At 47.9% G+C, this 14670-nt stretch overlaps 2 protein-coding genes across 2 annotated transcripts in view; both read left to right on the top strand.

Annotated features, from left to right (window-relative positions):
- LOC110266359 overlaps positions 1–14670 on the top strand; it is a 29741-nt gene that overhangs the window by 11064 nt on the left and 4007 nt on the right. The window lies entirely within an intron of this gene.
- The window catches only part of LOC107616986 (TMV resistance protein N), a 17580-nt gene that overhangs the window by 2008 nt on the left and 902 nt on the right, over positions 1–14670 (top strand). The window lies entirely within an intron of this gene.

Below are 14670 nucleotides of genomic sequence, written 5' to 3'. Positions count from 1 at the left end.
CTTTTTTTTTTTTTTGCAACTTCAGTTTAAATTATTAAAATATTTTTCTTCTAAAAAAATATATAAAAATGTAAACAATTTATTGCGCTTCAATGTGTATATGTTTAATTGTGGTATTGATAGAAGAGCGCAGCCAATTATATTTGTGGCTTATTATAACCAAGAAAATCCGATCGATTATCCATACACTACAAGAAAAAAAAGTCCATGGCCACACTTTTTTCTTGTCATGCTTAAAAAGCGTAGCTAAAAGTGGTCTATAGTCACGTTTTTATGAGGGTGGCGATTGTTTAGAGATTTGGTCACATTTTTTTTGCTACGCTTAAAAAACGTGGCGAAAGAGGCCTATAGCCACGCTTTTATGAGGATGGCAATTGATTAGAGATTTAGGTACGCTTTTTTTTGCCATGCTTAAAAAACATAGCCATAAAGAACAACAGACACACTTTTAAAGCATGCCAAGAGAATTACGTTACCGTGACATTTTTAAAGCGTGCCAAAAAGCTACGTAAAACTATTGAAAGCAAAAACACTTCACTTGTAACACTAAACACGGACGCTTAACGTTTTTCATCACTCTAACACAAACACTACTTCAGCCAGAGCGTCTTCATTGCATACCTCCAACCCTAACCCCATGGCGCCTCCAAGTCTCCAACCCTAACCCCATCGCACCTCCAACCCTAACCCCAGAGATTCATTGTGCTTCTGTCAAGCTTGGCTACCGTCGTCTTCGTCTTCCTCATCTCCTCCTCGTGACCCAGACCCAGAAAGCTTTAAGTCTCCATCTCTTCTCTCTTCTTTAAGCTGTGTTGCCGCCGCCATCCTAGTGCCGCTGTTCCATTGCCGCTTCGAACCCTAAGCACCAGCTCGAGTTCCCTCCACTACTCTTTCACTCTTCTTCCGATTATACAACACACCAACTTGATCTATTCTTATCTTCTCGAATATCAGATCCAAGGTTTGCATCTAATATTTTTCATTTTTTAATTTTTCTAGCTTTGCTTGCTGCCTTATTTGCTATTGATTACTCACTGGATTCGATTTGTTGATGCTATTTTCAGAAATCAGTTATTACATACGGTGTCCAACGCTAGCAAGAAAAAGGCTGCGCAGAAGAAGGCGGTGATAGCGGCTAAGAGAAGCAGCAAGGCGGCTGCTTCGTCGAAGGCGTCAACAACAGCTTCAGCTATTTTCTGCTTCAACAGAGGTAGCACAATGGTTTTCGTTTCACGAGCTACTACACCGTCACACTATATTCGCCATGACACCTTTTTTCGACACAGCTTCGATGGGTCCAATTTTAGGAGGAGACCTTGCTTTGCTGTCTCTCCTTCTTCCTGGGATTCTACTAAGAAGGATTAACCACAACATCTTCGGTGGGAGGGCTAGCTACAACAATCATACTACGACCACGCCAATCCTTCTTAGCAGAATCCCAGGAAGAAGGAGAGACAGCAAAGCAAGGTCTCCTCCTAAAATTGGACCCATTGAAGCTGTACCAAAATAAGGTGTCATGGCGAATACAGTGTGACGGTGTAGTAGCTCACAGAACAAAAACCATTGTGCTACCTCTGTTGAAGCAGAAAATAGCTGAAGCTGATGCTGACGCCTTCGACGAAGCAACCGTCTTGCCTCCTCTCTTAGCCGCTATCACCGCCTTCTTCTGCACGGCCTTTTTCTTGCTATCGTTGGACACTATATGTAATAACTGATTTCTGTCGTATTATTTAAATTTATATATTTGACTCTTTAGATATATTTTAAAAGTAAGAATTTTACATGTATGAATGTAAGTTTATATATATATATATACTTCGTAAAATATTTGTAAAAAAATATTGATATTTCAAAATAATTGGATTGACTTTTAGAAAAAAGATATTTTTTCATCTATCTTAAACGATTTTTTAATAGAATAAAGTTATTTCATGTTTATTAGATAGATTGTTTAAAGGGTTAAGTACGATTTTGGTCCCTAACGTAGGGATAAAAAATTTATTCCATCCCTTGCCTTTTTTTCGCTATAAAATAGTCCCGAAGGTTTAACTAAGTTTTAAAATCATTATTCGAACGAAAATACCCTTCTCCCTTCTTCCCCAAAATGAACTGAAGCAGAATAGAAGCCCAAACTGAACCAGAACCCACCACCACCACCACCATTATCATTACGGTCATCATCATCATCATCAAAATTTTTCCAAAATCAACCAAAATAGAAGTCCAAGCTGAACCAGAACCCACCACCACTACCACCACCATTATCATCATGGTCATCATCATCAGAACTTCCCCAAAATTAACCAAAATCAACCAAAAGCAGAACAGAAGCCCAAGCTGAACCAGAACCCACCACCACCACCATTATCATCATGGTCATCATCATCATCATCAGAAGAACAACAAAATTCAGAACCCACTACCACCACCCCCACCCAGAACTCAGAAAATTAGAACAATCAAAACTCAAAACTAAAATTCTTCCTCTTTTATTAACAAAACTCAGATGCAATTACAATAATAAAAAATTCCCAAATTCATCTTCAATTACAAGAACAAAAAATCCATAAATATAATTACCAAAACAAACGATGAGATGAGGTGCAACGACGAGGAAGAGGTGCGGCGAGACGAGGTGCGACGGCGAGGAGAAGGTGCGGCAAGACAAGGGCGACGGCGATGACGTCGGCGAGGGCGATGAGGAGGAGCAGACGTCCACCCTCACGGTGAGATCCAGCGGTAAGGAATGAACGACGAAGAGCAGAAACGGCAGTGGCAAAGAGCAGCGGCGGTGGCCCTTCTCCTTCCCTTCCACCTCTTCTCCTTAAACCAAGACCCAACCCCCCTCCAGCTGATACCCTCCCCCATTTCCCTTAACCCGTGTTTTTTTCTTTTTTTTTTTTAATTTTTTTGTTAAGGGTATTTTCGAAATAAAAATTAAAAATTTGGTAAAAAGGACGATTTGAAAATTAATTTATACTTTTGGGACTATTTTGTAGCAGAAAAAATACTAGAGACGAAATAAATTTTCAGTCCCTACCTTAGAGACCAAAATCGTACTTAACCCTTGTTTAAAAAGATTTTTTAGATATTAAAATTTAAAAATGTTTCTCAAAACTCTTTTATTTTCAGCCCCTACCTTAGAGACCAAAATCGTACTTAACTTTTAGAACAAGCAAATAATTTATTTTTAAAAAAGTATCTTTGTTTATTTTTTTAACAATGGTACTTTTCTTAAAATATGTAGTATCTAAATAATTTTAAAATTAAATAAAAAAATTTTATTTTAAAACAATACCTTTTTTTACTTAAAAATCAACCTAAATGAACACTTAATTTGATCAATAACACTCTTAATTTACTTGTGCTAAGAAATTAAATTATGAAAAAAGACACCATACTTGTGACAAAGGTGCTCCATTCATCAGTCATTCACTTTCAACTTCCTAACATTTAATTTCTTGGTTATGTAAAATCCCTACAATACCCTTACTCTCTTTTTCCCAAACCAAACCCTAACCCTAATCTCAAAATAAATCTCACACCCTCCCTCTTACATACATACACACACACAATTCAGAGAAAGAGGGAGAAGTAACGGAAGCAATGAAAAGAGAAAGGGGAGAGTGAGGGAACGGAGAAGAGAAGAGAGGGAGGCTGTCCACCGTCACTGCCGTCGCCTTGGAGCATGCCGGCGTCGCGCCTCACCGCCGTCCCACGTGTCGCCGCCGGCGCTGACGAAGAGGGGAGAGAGTGAGATGTTGAGGCAGAGAGCTGCCGCCGCGGGAAACGCGATGGAGGAGAGGACGCCACCAGCTCTGTCACGCCTGGTTGCTGCCTAGCATGCCGTCGGAGACCGCCGTTCCCTCACCACTGCTGCGTCGCCGTTGATAAAGCTGTTGCCGCCGCCGTGAGCCGCGAACAGAGGAGGGAGAAGGAGGCGAGTTCGTGAGGGAGAAGAAGCAGCGCTGCCACCTTGCCGCCGTACCTCCTTGCTGTTGTCGAACTGTCCGCTACCATTTTGACTTTTAGAAAAAAAAATATTTTTTATCTATTTTAAACGATTTTTTAATAGAAAAAAGTTATTTTATGTTTATTAGATAGATTGTTTAAAGGGTTAAGTACGATTTTGGTCCATAAAGTAGGGGTCAAACATTTATTTTGTCCCCTGCCTTTTTTCGCTACAAAATAGTCCCGAAGGTTTAATTAAGTTTTAAAATTGTCATTTGGACGAAAATACCATTTTCCCTTCTTCCCCAAAATCAACAGAAGCCCAAGTTGAACCAGAACCCACCACCACTACCAGCACCATTATCATCATGGTCATCATCATCATCTCCAAAATCAACCAAAATCAACCAGAAGCAGAACAGAAACCCAAGCTAAACCAGAACCCATCACCACTACCACCACCATTATCATCATGGTCATCATCATCATCATCAGAACTTTTCCAAAATCAACCAGGAGTAGAACAGAAGCCCAAGCTGAACCAGAACCCATCACCACTACCACAATTATCATCATGGTCATCATCATCATCATCAGAAGAACAACAAAACTTAGAACTCACCACCACCACCCCCACCCAAAACTCAGAAATCAGAACAATCAAAATTCAGAACCATCAACAAAACTCAAAACTAAAATTCTTCCTCTTTTATTAACAAAACTCAGATGCAATTACAATAATAAAAAATTTTTAAATTCATCTTCAATTACAAGAACAAAAAATCCATAAATATAATTACCAAAACAAACGACGAGATGAGGTGCGATGGCGAGGAAGAGGTGCAGCGAGATGAGGTGCAACGGCGAGGAGGAGGTGCGGCGAGACGAGGGCGACGACAAGGCAATGATGACAGCAAAGGCGGGGCGATGACATCGGCGAGGGCGAGGAGGAGGAGCAGACGTGCACCTACACGGTGAGATCCAGCGGTGAGGACTAAACGATGAGGAGCAGGAGCGGTAGCGGCGAAGAGCAGCGGCGATGGCCTTTCCCCTTCCATTCCCTTCCCTTCCCCCTCTTCTCCCTGAACCAAGACCCAACCCCCCTCCAGCTGATACCCTCCCTCATTTTTAAAAAGTATCTTTGTTTATTTTTTTTAACAATGGTACTTTTCTTAAAATATGTAGTATCTAAATAATTTTAAAATTAAATAAAAAAATTTATTTTAAAACTGTTACGGCCTGGCCCAAATAATCTACGGGCCGGCCCGACCCGAGCAGAACCCGAACCGAACGGTCGGGTTCGAGTCGTTCAGATGCCGACCCGGACACGCGTCCCTGACGCGCGTCCCTGACAGCTTCATTACAGCTGTGCTAGGGAGGCCTCGGAGAGGGTGGGCCTGTCCCTGTAGTGCCCACCTCTGACACGGTATATATGGGGAAGGACCTACCCTTCCCCCAAGGTACGTCACATACCACTCACTCTCTACTCGCCTGCACACTTCACTGACTTGGGCGTCGGAGTGTCTTTGTAGGTGACACCCCCTTTTGTATTCGAAGAGCTCAGGACCTCGCCTATCCCCAACCCGGAGATATACGACCAGACGACTTCCCCTTCTTTGGTTAGGATATCAACCCTACCCATCCAGTACCCGACCTACCGAACATTGGCGTCGTCTGTGGGGAAGGTCCATGGACTTCGTACTGGTCCAAGGTGGAACAGGCCGCGAGGCCGAGCCCGGAGAGGATGCCGCCGCGACTGCTTCCCGCCAGCGTACAAGATCCCCTCCAAGGCACACAACACAATCTCACGAGAGACGCCCCTTCGGGGGGAACTGGCGACAACCACGTCAGAATAATGCAAGAACTATGCCACAGGATGCAAGACTTGGAACGCTGGCTAGCAGACAGAGAGCACGACCAGCACACGCCAGAACAAAGTCACTCCCGCTCTCACTCCAGGAGCCACTCCAGACGCACGCCCAGCCCCCAGGCTACATCTGAGAGCGCCGGGCAAAGAGGACGCGCGAGAAGACGCCATGACCCCGTCATTTATGCCAGACATGAGAGGCGGCGTACTACAGATCGCAGACATGAAGACGCTCGTCGGGGGGACAACGAAGGAAGAACGACGAGAACGCGAGGACCCGTGATAATGGGAGCGACCCCATTTCATCGTTCCATACTCGAGGTCCGGCTGCCAAAATACTTTGACAAGCCGACGGACATGAGGTATGACGGAATGCAGGACCCGCTGGAACACCTCACGACCTTTGAAGCCAGGATGAACCTGGAGGGAGTGGGAGATGAGGTAAGGTGCCGCGCTTTCCCGGTCACTCTGGCGGGACCTGCAATACGGTGGTTCAATAACCTCCCGCAGAGCTCAGTGACCGGTTTCGCGGACATCAGCCATGCCTTCTTAGCCCAATTCACAACTAGGATCGCAAAAGCGAAGCGCACAATCAACCTGCTTGGGGTGACTCAGCGACCCGACGAGCCGACCAGGAAATACCTAGACAGATTCAACGACGAGTGCCTGGAAATCGACGGGCTGACGGACTCAGTTGCAAGCTTGTGCCTGACGAACGGACTGCTGAACGAGGACTTCAGAAAGCACCTCACCACGAAGCCGGTGTGGACCATGCAGGAGATCCAATGTGTAGCCAAGGAGTACATCAACGACGAAGAAGTGAGCCAAGTCATGGCCGCCAATAAACGGCAGCCCTCTTACCACCAAGACCGTCACCGCGGGAGCAGAGAAGGACAAAAAGAACACGCCAAGGACGGCGGTCCGAGCAAGGCGCCCAGACCGTTCCCTCGGGTCGGGAAGTTCACCAATTACACTCCCCTCACCGCACCAATCATGGAGGTTTATCAACAAATTGCCGAAAAAGGGATCTTGTCGAAACCCCGACCACTGAAGGAACGAACAGGGGGAAATCGAAGCCTCTACTACGACTACCACAAAGGCTATGGGCACAAAACACAGGATTGCTTCGACCTGAAGGACACATTAGAACAAACGATTAGGGACGGGAAGCTAGCTGAATTCTCCCACCTCATTAGGGAGCCGAGACGATAGAATTGTGACCACAACGGCGAGGATAGGACCCGGGCATCCAAGCGACGCCAAGAGCCGGAGGAAGATGACCGGGGCCTCACCATAGTGAACGTGGTAACAGCTAGGAACGCGGCACCTAGATCAAAGTCGGCACAAAGGAAAGACGCAAAAGTCCTAGCGGTCTCCTCATCCTCTACGCGAAGCAAGAGGAAGCTCCCGCCCATTTCGTTTGGCCCAGAAGATCAGTGGTTTGACGAAGCCGGAGAAAGCCCTCCCATGGTCATAACGGCTAGAGTAGGAACCGGTCTCGTCAAGAGAATCCTTGTAGACACGGGGGCAGACTCGAACATCATGTTCCGCAATGTGTTTGACGCTTTAGGCCTAAGGGACGCCGACCTACAGACTCACCAGCACGGCGACCATTTTATCAAGCCGGATGGCATAATCTCTGTCGACCTCGTTGGGACAAGGCCAAGGGAGAAGAACGATAATGGCTGAGTTCGTGATCCTACGAGACTCCACCGCTTATAACATCATCCTGGGGAGAAAGACCATCAACGACCTAGGAGGAGTCATCAGCACAAGGATGTTGATAATGAAGTTCATAACTGAAGAGGGGTCAGTAGGGTCTGTGAGGGGAGACCTGGAAACGGCAGTCGCTTGTGACAACGCCAGTCTCTCATTGAGAAGGAAGTCTAAAGAAGCATTGGGAGTATTCCTCGCCGACTTGGATGCCAGAATTGACGACAAACCCAGACCCGAACCCGAAGGGGAGCTGGAAAAGTTTAGGGTCGGGAACTCGGAGGAAAAGTTTGCATGCGTGAATAGGAACCTCCTCCATAGGTTGAAAGAGCCTTTGATGGAAATGATCAGAGCCAATGGCGATTTGTTTGCCTGGACGCCTGCCGACATGCCGGGTATAGACTCCGGTCTCATGTCACACCACCTAGCCATCAGGCCGGAAGCCAAACCAGTGGCTCAAATGAGGAGAAAAATGTCTCAGGAAAGGGCGGAGGAAATGGCCAGGCAAACGGCCAGCCTCCTCGAAGCGGGGTTCATCCGGAAGCTCGACTATTCGACCTGGTTGTCAAACGTGGTCCTGGTAAAAAAGCACAATGGGAAATGGAGGATGTGTGTGGACTACTCTGATCTCAACAAGGCATGTCCCAAGGACTGCTACCCCCTCCCCAACATTGATGCACTCGTCGACGCGGCTGCGGGATACCGGTATCTGAGCTTCATGGATGCCTACTCCGGCTACAACCAGATACAGATGCACCGTCCAGACGAGGATAAAACGGCGTTCATAACGCCAGGGGGGACCTACTGCTACAGGGTGATGCCGTTTGGCCTGAAGAACGCGGGGGAAACTTACCAGAGACTGATGAACAAAATATTCAGCGACCTCATTGGCAAGACGGTGGAAGTCTACGTGGATGATATCCTCGCAAAGACCACCCAGCCTGACGATCTCATAAGCGACCTGGAGAACGTGTTCGCATCCCTCCGATGACACGGCATGAGGCTCAACCCGCTTAAGTGTGCCTTTGCCATGGAGGCCGGAAAGTTCCTGGGGTTCATGATAACCCAGAGGGGAGTGGAGGCTAACCCTGAAAAGTGCCAAGCAATACTCCAGATGAGGAGTCCGGGCTGCATCAAAGATGTTCAGCGGATGACGGGAAGGCTCACCGTGTTGTCTCGTTTCCTCGGTGCATCGGCAGCAAAGGCCCTACCCTTCTTCGGGTTGATGAAGAAGGGAATAGCGTTTGAGTGGACCCCGGCGTGCGAAGAAGCTTTCAACCACTTCAAAGAGATTCTAGCAGCACCCCCGGTGCTCGGAAAGCCCAAGGACGGAGAACCACTCTATCTGTACCTAGCCATAACAGAAGGAGCGGCGGTGTTGGTGCGGAAAGAAGGGAAGGCCCAGCAACCAATCTACTTTGTGAGTAGAGCACTGCAAGGGGCAAAACTTAGATACAGTAAGCTGGAGAAGCTGGCATTGGCGCTCCTGGTCTCCTCCCGCCGACTACGACAATACTTCCAGAGTCACCAAGTGGTCGTGAGAACGGATCAGGGGATTTGCCAGGTGCTCCAAAAACCTGATCTGGCAGGAAGGATGATAACCTGGGCCATCGAATTGTCCCAATATGACTTAAACTACGAACCCCGACATGCGATCAAGGCGCAAGCAATGGCAGACTTCCTGGTGGAAGTAACCGGGTACCCAACCGAAGTCGCGGACATACGGTGGAAGCTCCATGTAGACGGAGCCTCCAACCAGACGTCTGGGGGCGCCAGGATCGTCCTAGAAAGCCCGGCCGGATTCATCTACGAACAATCAGTTAAGTTCGAGTTCCCCGTATCAAACAACCAAGCAGAATACAAAGCCCTCCCGGGGGGCTTGGTTCTAGCTCGAGAAGTCGGGGCAACAAGGCTGGAAGTGTGCAGCGACTCGCAGGTCGTCATCGCGCAGGTAAATGGAAGCTACCAAGCCAGAGACTCGCTGTTGCAAAAATACTTGGAAAGGGTCAAAGACTGAGCAAACAATTTGAGGAGGTCACGGTCCAACACGTTCCAAGGGAAAGGAACACACGGGCAGACCTCCTATCCAAGCTGGCCAGCACAAAACCTAGAACCAGCAACCGCTCCCTCATTCAAGGCATCACGAAAGAGCCGGCAGTTGCCCTCCACCTGACCAAAATAAGCCCTTCTTGGATGGACCCCATCACTAACTTCTAGGAAAGCGGCAAACTCCCTGAGGACGAGAAGGAAGCCAAGGCGTTAAGAAGAGAGGCCGCCAAATACACGGTCATACAGAACCAGCTATTCAAAAAGGGACTCAGCCAACCTCTGCTGAAGTGCTTACACCCCGACCAGACGGACTACGTACTCAGAGAAGTCCATGAGGGGTGCTGCGGCCATCACATCGGGGGCAAAGCCCTAGCAAGGAAGCTCATCCGAGCTGGATACTAATGGCCAACAATGATGAATGACTCCAGAGAATTCGTGAAAAAATGTACGAAGTGTCAATAGAACGCCAACTTCCACAAAGCGCCAGCTTCCGAACTAAGCCTACTGACGTCTACCCGACCTTTCGCACAATGGGAAGTCGACCTCTTGGGACCCTTCCCAGTCGGCCCGGGACAAGTCAAGTATCTCATAGTTGCCATCGACTACTACACCAAATAGATAGAGGCTGAACCACTGGCCAGCATATCCTCATCCAATTGTAGAAAGTTCATGTGGAGGCAGGTGATAACCTGGTTCGGCATCCCGGAGGTTGTCATATCGGATAATGGGACGCAATTCACTGACAAGAAGTTCGCAGAATTTCTCACTAGCTTGGAGATAAAACAGAAGTTCTCCTCGGTTGAACATCCCCAGACAAACGGACAAGTGGAGTCCGCAAATAAGGTCATCTTATTAGGTCTCAAGAAGCGTCTAGACAGCAAAAAAGGCGCATGGGCCGACGAGCTCGCCTCGGTCCTCTGGTCCTACCGCACAACCGAGCAAAGCTCCACAGGGGAAACCCCCCTTTCGCCTTACATATGGAGTCGACGCGGTGATACCCGTGGAGATCGGCGAGCCGAGCCCGTGGTTACTTCTCGCAGGAGTAGAAAAAGCAGTGGACAAAGATCTGGTAGACGAGGTCAGAGAGATGGCCCACTTGTCAGAGGTAGCGCTGAAACAAAGAATAGCCCTACGCTACAACACTAAGGTCCTCAGAAGGGAATTTGAGGAAAGAGACCTCGTCCTGCGACGCAACGACGTCAGGATACCGACCCCGGGAGAAGGAAAGCTGGCGGCAAACTGGGAAGGCCCCTACAGAATCAAAGAAGTGCTTGGCAAAGGTGCCTACAAGCTGGAAAGACTCGACGGCAAAGAAATCCCAAGAACGTGAAATGCAGGTAACCTGAGGAGGTTCTATTCATAGCTCGGGCACATCAGCCAAGCGGCCTGACGAGCTAGATAGATGTTTACTCTTATCAAATGTTAATTGATCTACTTTTATCAAATGCCTACCATGTTCATGAATTTGTTTAGCTAACGACTAATTTTTACCTGTCTGAATTCTTCCATCTACTATTCTCTAATACGTACCCCACACAATCGCGTTCTTCAACGGCAACCCGGGACTGATCACCCCGGGAGCCAGTCGGATCATAGCCATAACTAACGGCTGCAATAATGACCAAGACGGTCTCAACCATGTTACCAATGTGAACGGCAAAACGGACACAAGCAATAAGTCCACACCAGAAAAATGGTAACAAAAAACATAATAACAAGCAAGATAAAGACGATAATTAGAAGCCGACCAGGCGACCATTAAAGCGTAACAAAGGTCTTAACAGTTGCAACAAAGTATTTTACAAAGCCATACAAAAGCACAAGTTACAAGAGTTCACTTTCGGGGCATATCAACAATCTTGCCGTTCTGAATCGTTTTGAAAACTCCAATAGCCGACGTGTCGAAGTCTGGAACCACGATCTTCACCTGAGCCTTAAGAGCCTCCTCAGTCATGAAGATCGTGTTCTTTTCTTGCTCTTTAGTCGCCTTGTGCTTCTTCTTAAGCTCTTCAACTTCGGCTCGGGCAGCCTTAGCCGACGAAACGGCCTGGTCGCACTCCTTCTCCACAGCGACTACTTGACCTTGCGCGGCGTTGAGCTGGCTCTCCAGATTCATCTCTCGCTCGGTCAAACAGGAGACGGTGGCATCAGAGGCCTTCATTTTTTCCTCGAAAGACGCAGCCCTCTCCTTGGCACCCTTGCGCCCTTTCTCCGCCGCGGACAGCTGTTCCTGAAGCTTTTCGACCTAGGCCTTGAATTCGTTATTGGCTTCGGCAGCGGTATCGAGTTTCCTTCGCAACGCCTGCATGCCCGACAACTCGAACTCGGCCTTCCGAGCTATCACAAGTCCGCGAAGAAGGGTGCGATACATCCACCTCGCCTGGCTCGCGGGCTCGGTACCAAGAAAGTAGTCTTCCGTACCAGGAATCAGCTGATTGTCTATAAATGCGCTGGCATCGAAATTCCTCTCCATCACGGTGAGAGTTCCTTCCGGGCTGGAAGAGGCCCTCTGCCTTTTGGAAGCAAAGACAAGCTTGAAATCATCATACTCCCGCTGGGTGGAGGATGACTGCCCAATACCGGCCATCTCCTCGGGAATAGGAGAAGCCTGCATCCCAGCGGAATTCTTGTCGGACATCACGGTGTCTTGAGGAGAGGGCACAGCTTGATCTTTCTTCTCCTCGGCAGGGTCTTCCGACTTCCCGTCGACCTTCTCGTCCGTCTTCTCCTCGTCACTATCCTTTAAAAAGGTCTTAACCAAACCTTCAAGCCCGGTTACTGAAGCAGACATCTCCACTGCAACAAACAAACAAACAGTTAAGTCGTGAAGTCGGGAATAACAAACAATGATAAACAACACAAAAGTACAAGACAAAACAGCTCACAAATATAATTCCTGGCGGCCTCCCGTTCACCCATAAGGAGGTGGGGGTTCACATGGTTCTTCCCAAAAACCGCAAACAACACGTCGGCGATTCTCTTATTTACAGGGGACATCCCCTTGTAGGTCACTTTAATGAAGGTGTTGGACCCCGCCCCGAAACTCCAATACGTCGGGATGAGGCGTTCTCCCTCTAACGACAACCAAAAGGGATGGCGACCTTTGACAGGACGAACCTTGAAATATTTGTCCTTGAACCATGGTAGGAGTCCTTGAACAGGCCAAATATCCTCCGACCTTGGGCAGATCGGAAAGACAAGAACCCTTTCTTCACTTTCCCCTGATTGGAAGGGTTGGTAAGGTTGAAGAAGAAGAGAAAGACATCCACCAACACCGGCAGCTCGAGATATTCACAAACCATCTCGAAACAGTGGATAGAAGCCCAGCTGTTTGGATGAAGTTGCGACGGTGACACGGATATCCGATTAAGAAGCGACATCTGGAAGTCGAAAAACGGTATGCGAACGCCCATCTGGGTGAACATGGCTTTGTAAAACCAAATCCAGTCAGCAACCCGGGGGGAGTGAAGATTAATCTCATACAGCCGCTCATGGGGGCAGGAACGAAGACGTCATAATTGGCCTCCTCGTCTGTCCCCCCGCACAGATACTCGGCCTGCTGGAATTCCGTCAACTCCTCCAGCTCCATCTGATTCGGCGAGTCCTTCACATTGGAGGTCACCCAGGCATAGGGGTCGTAGTTCACGACGGAAGGAGAAGCCCAGGAAACGACGCGAGGCATACCTACAGTGGGGGTACCACTCCGTTAGTCTATGAGGTCGGGAGTCCAGGAGAAACCCAGAAACTATGTCCATCCTATTCAACAGTCAAGATCAAGCACGGCTGAAGCTATTTATCATGCAAGCTACCTAAAAGCCTACCCTGGAATGGTACCCCTCCCCTAACGCATCTAATTGGTACTAGAAAGCCATCTAGCAACAAAAATCAAACAAGACAGCAAAAATGCAAAGCAGATACAAGCAACCAACGTACAACAACAAAGCAGAAAAGAGAAAGGACTAAAGATTACCCGAATTTGTTGCAAAAACTGAGAAGGAAGAAGGGAAAATGCACGAGGATGCTACAACGACGCTCTGAGATTTTTTGAAGGAAGAAGAGGGAGATAGCAGGGAGATAGAAGGAACAGGAGTGTAAAGGGAAAAAATTAAAGCAAACTGTTTAAAACTGCCACCCAGGAAGCGCGAAAGACCTGGGGGCAAAATAGTCTTTGCGAACATTGGGTTTTCCAACCCATTATGAGCATTAAATACCCTGCGCAAAGAACGAGGCGACAAACGGTCATTCCAACAACGAACGGACACGCGCGCAGGAGGCATGTTTATCCCACGGACGGCCGACCTGACGACAACACACGAAAGGGGAGATGACGCGCCACTAACGATCCTCACGGTCGTTGCTGGCACATCGGGGGCACTGTTACGACCTAGCCAAACAATCTACGGGCCGGCCCGACCCGAGCAGAACCCGACCCGAACGGTCGGGTTCGAGTCGTTCAGATGCCGACCCGGACACGCGTCCCTGACGCACGTCCCTGACAGCTTCATTACAGCTGTGCTAGGGAGGCCTCGGAGAGGGTAGGCCTGTCCCTGTAGGGCCCACTTCTGACACGGTATATATGGGGAAGGACCTACCCTTCCCCCAAGGTACGTCACATACCACTCACTCTCTACTCACCTGCACACTTCACTGACTTGGGCGTCGGAGTGTCTTTACAGGTGACACCCCCCTTTTGTATTCGAAGAGCTCGGGACCTCGCCTATCCCCAACCCGAGGACATATGACCAGACGACTTCCCCTTCTTTGGTTAGAATATCAACCCTACCCGTCCGGTACCTGATCTACCGAACAAAAACAATACTTTTTTACTTAAAAATCAACCTAAATGAACACTTAATTTGATCAATAACACTCTTAATTTACTTGTGCTAAGAAATTAAATTATGAAAAAAGACACCATGCTTGTGACAAAGGGTGCTCCATTCATCAGTCATTCACTTTCAACTTCCTAACATTATTTAATTTCTTGGTTTCATATCTTTTCTGCCTAGCACCTTCTTTTTTCTTCTATTCTTGTTCTTGTTCTTAACATTGGCAGTGGCACTTACAAGAGGAATGGAGCAAAATCAGCA

Source organism: Arachis ipaensis, chromosome B09, assembly GCF_000816755.2.
Source record: "Arachis ipaensis cultivar K30076 chromosome B09, Araip1.1, whole genome shotgun sequence".
NCBI classification, from domain to species: domain Eukaryota; kingdom Viridiplantae; phylum Streptophyta; class Magnoliopsida; order Fabales; family Fabaceae; genus Arachis; species Arachis ipaensis.
The sequence above is the reverse complement of the archived record's forward strand: the minus strand, read 5'-3'. Positions and strand labels throughout refer to the sequence as shown.